The following is a 4,574-nucleotide window of genomic DNA, read 5'->3' as shown; positions in this document are numbered from 1 at the left end:
TATATTGTCCTGCATCAGACATCAAATTATTTGTTTTTTTATAGAAGTAGTGTATAAGGGTAAAAGGTTTAGCTTTATGTTTTAGATCCGAGTAGTGTGGATTCCTATTAGAGCCCAACACCAAAGTTAGTCTGCATCCTTTAAATGGGCTCAAGCTCTCATATGGATGGTGTGTATGAAGGGTGGAAAAAGAAAAATAATAATAAAAAGCTATCTTAAAACATGCTTTCATTAGAACAACTCAAATTCAAGGTGCTCAACAGTAGCTTTACGTTCCTAATCAATTTGTCACTGTTCCAGGTGACATCATGCTCGGAACCTCGAATTCATAGTGTTGGGTAGTTCCGGGGGAACAGTGCATCGTATCAAAGCCCAATTCAATCCTTGGAAGAATGGATGTTGCTTGATCTCGGCAGCACCTTTTTCCGTTCCCAGCCGATTCTCTGGCACCTTAACCAACAGCCTCCTTATGAGATCCCTTGCGTGGAAACTAACATGCGGGCAGTCTGGGAACTTAAGGCTCTGCACCACCACATTAGCTAACGTCTCCTCGTTACCTGCACCTTTAAAGGGCGTCCTACCTTTAAAGAAAGATACCGAAGGTCCACCAATCCACAGCTGCTCCATGACCCTCTCCTTTAATAATCTCAGGAGCCAAGTATTCATGTGTCCCAACAAAGGAGTTGGATCTTGAATCGGTAGGCTCAGCCATAAGCTGAGGCAGTCGTTGAGGTTTGAGTTTGCTTGTTTTCGCCCTAGCAGGCAATAACGTAGGACCGAAGCATGAGACTCGACACGATGGTACGATGCAGAAGGGTTCGGTGCAGCTAGATGCTATGCATGCACCGGATATCCTTGCAGCATCGATATTCGAAGGAGATTTCAAAAGAGTTGGGCTAACTGTGCATCTAAGTGAAAGGTCAAAATCTGTGAGCATTATATGGCCATCTTCTCGAACCAGAATGTTTTCGGGTTTCAAATCACGGTAGATAACTCCAGAGCAAGAAGAACCTCTGCCACATAAAACCTGCACACAAAATGATATATATATATAACCCCAGTTCATAAACGTACAATAGACAATGATCACCAGGCGCTTTTCTTATTTCATTATCACAACGAAGGAAACAAGTAAAAACAGACATCTTGCAATAAGAATCAACAACTCGAAGTGAAAACCGAAGTTAAGCAAGTCCATTAAAACTTCCTACTATTTGAGTAAAGGATGACGTTTTGTTAAAGACAAGAAGTAATTTACTCGGATACAAGTGGAGTTCCAAGGTCATATAAGCTAGCAATATAAAGAAAGAGTCGTGAACTTAATTGAAGCATCTTCCTTTATTCCTTTTCCTTTCTGTTATTTTTCTTCCTCAATTATGAAGATGTTTTGAACAATTAGAAGGCAATCATGATATATATTGAGTTTTCATCATGTAAACATCTTACCTAGCTGCTATCTCAGGAAAACATCTCCCAGACTGCCTTTGCCGAGGACATGGAGATCCCCCACCGGGACAGTACTCCATAACTAAACATGATAAGTTATCTGATGTGAATTGGGCATATAAAGTAGGTAAAAATGGGTGATCAAGTATCCTTAATATTTCCCTCTCTGTTTGGGCCCTCGGCATTTTCTTCCTTCTCACCAAATATTCATTGTCCATGACCTTTATCGCAAACAAGCAGTTTGTACTGATAAGCTCAGCAAGATACACAGTCCCGATATCTCCACAACCAAGCTTCTTCAGAAGATTGAAATGTATCAACCCCAAGACCTCTTCCTGCAGCCTAACGTGATGAATGGCTTCCCACTTGGCATCCATTGACATGTGAGGTCTGTTGCCACAACTAGACCTACTTAGGTTCTTATCATCACAGTCGCATGTTCTACTCATCATCATGGCTGTTTGAACATTTAGAGAAGTCTCCCTTTGCTCTTGATTTTGGGCTCTTGTTCACCCTAGGAACCGCAACGCGGTTACTGCTATGTTCAATCAAGGCCGGTTTACGAACATCAGAATTCACATGACACAGCTCACTTCAGTACTAATCTCGGCTGACTGCAACTTTGAGGAATCTTGATTAGACTCATTGCTTGAACTCTTCATAGAGCAGTGGCATCTCTGACAAACTAATTGACTCGTAGTGGAATCCAAGCTAATATTAACTTCATTAAAAGTATTAGCAGCGCAAGCACCAGACAAGGAACCCTGCTTCATTTTCGGCTTGACAGAAGTTTTGTACCTCACAATTGTTTTGGCCACCCACTGTTCATTTCTTGCCATCCTGTTTACTCTGTTACGATTGATCGAGCTAGAAGAAGCAACAATATATTGCAACCTGCTCCTTTCTCCTGACTTCGACACTGACGTACTTTTCCGTAACTTGGCTGAAGCAGGCACTGTATCATCAGGTTTTAATTTAGTATCACCGTCCTTTGGTGCTTGAATTCCAACTTCTTTTGAAGCAGAAACATCAGTGTGAGTTGATGAAAAAGTTCCAGCTCTAATTCGCGTCGTTCCACGTGCAAACCGAGAAGAAGAAGAAGAATCATTTTGGCTCGATGACTTATTCTTGGGAGCTTGTTGCGGCATATCCATGATCCAAGAAGAATTCAATTTGCTTTCTTCAGGCACCGAAGATACTTCAACCATGCTCCCCTTATCTTTGTCTCTGGGGTGACCATATCCACTGGCAGCTTCAACTACAACAGAATTAAGCAAACCTTTTATCCTCCTGGCTTCGGAGATCCGAGGAGAACCAGTTGACATCGATAACTGTTTCATAGCAGCCATTTCCGATGCCTTTGAAATGCAAATATCCCTTAAAGCCTGTTTCAGTGATAACGTTTCCGAAGCTCCAATTCTAGGAGAGTGTGGCATCCCCACTGTGATTGGCTTCTTCAAAGCAGTTTTCTTTAAAGTGCTCGAGCTTGCACGTAACCCCTTTGGACCCTTAAGATTGATAGGATCAAAAATTTGATTAATATCATCTTCTAGAGAACACTTGTACCCGAGTTTCACAACATGTGGACTCCAATCATTATCGATCCGCACTCAATCCCGAATGCAGCCGGTGCGCCTCTTCAGAACTTTGCACCACTCTCAACTCTTCGCCTGCTTCAATGACTTCGCAAGTACCAGATATCAACTATTAAATTCTCTCAACTCTATCCAAATGGAAGATTTATGATATCACCCTCCAAATTTATACCGATTCATGTTTCCACATTTACCGACTTCAAAGATCCGAATGCAAAACAAGTTGGGTACATACTTCCATCAAATCAACTTTAAAGCTCATATATTCCAGCAACCTAAGTACCGGCATTGAATTGAGATAAGCAAACAAATAAAATTAAAACCAAAAGTATAACAAAGGCGACAAACGATATGGATAATTGGATATAACATATATACATACATACTAATATTAATGGATATCAAAGCACAAGTAAATCACATCAGCATGATATTGTCAAAAAAAAAATCAAAAAATGGCAAAGTTAAATCATATGTTATCACCAATTACTAACAGTAGTACATCTGGTTAAATTTCTCAAACTTAAGTAACTATAACTCAATCTTTACCACTGGAATCTTATGATGCATTGATTAAAAAATTTCACCATGAATTTATTCAAATTAGCTAGAATATTTATATAAAAACAAAACTATGGATGAAGCAGACATATTGAAAACGAAAAACAGTTTTAATTTCCATGGAAAGTCCAACAGACACACAAGTGTAAAAATCAAAACAAACCCCGAAAATGAATGCTCTAACATGTTCAAAATTTCTATCGAATCCAGTAAAGGAAAAAGGAAATCCACCTTCTTCCTCGAGGGGCCAATGAAGAAGATACAAGCAAAAAGAAGGCAAGACTTAAAACAGTGCCACAAAAAGGAAGAAAGAAATGGAAGCATTTAGGAGTTTTGACAGTAAAACGTGAGAAATAGAAGTGCATGGATCAAAATAAGTGTGTTTTCACTTTTGAGAGTTTTCTTTACAATGTATAAATTTACTTTACTAATACAATAAGCTAAAAAAAAGTGAGTTTGATCAATTTGTTTCCCTTAATCCTATATTGAAGAACCTTCTCAACTAAGATGAGAATACCGTTTTAATAATTTGCAATAGCTTATGGTTAAAGTATTAAAGATGGTTAGGTTTTAAGAATTAATTATGAACTTAGTACACATTTCACGTGCCCTTAACTTTTTTAATCTTAACTTCACATGTTAATCACTTGATTCAATTTTGCACCAACTAAAAAAGGTGGGACGAAAACTAAGAAGAGTTAATGATGAAGGACCATGAATCATTATCAACAACATTCAACAATTTCTTCAATACCAATAAATTTATATCTTAGTTTACCAAATATTTTTCGAAGGCTTCGTAATGTTTAAGCTTCCGTTTATATTTATTAGAATATATTTCCCTTTATGCTTTTGAATTTTTTGTTTAAATTTTAAATGTGATACATCACTTTATAGACAATTGTAATTAGCAATTCTTAAATATATAAGTTTAGATTAAATATTTAATTTTTATGATAAATTAAATTATAA

General features: G+C 37.8%; 1 pseudogene; it reads right to left on the bottom strand.

The window, feature by feature from the left end:
- Positions 1-231: 231 nt before the first annotated feature.
- On the bottom strand, positions 232-3,330 carry LOC120113653 (annotated as a pseudogene).
- Between the last annotated feature and the right edge of the window lie 1,244 nt (positions 3,331-4,574).

This window comes from Hibiscus syriacus, unplaced genomic scaffold, assembly GCF_006381635.1.
Source record: "Hibiscus syriacus cultivar Baekdansim isolate YM2019G1 unplaced genomic scaffold, ASM638163v2 tig00110213_pilon, whole genome shotgun sequence".
Taxonomy (NCBI): domain Eukaryota; kingdom Viridiplantae; phylum Streptophyta; class Magnoliopsida; order Malvales; family Malvaceae; genus Hibiscus; species Hibiscus syriacus.
This window is presented reverse-complemented; position numbering and strand designations above follow the sequence as displayed.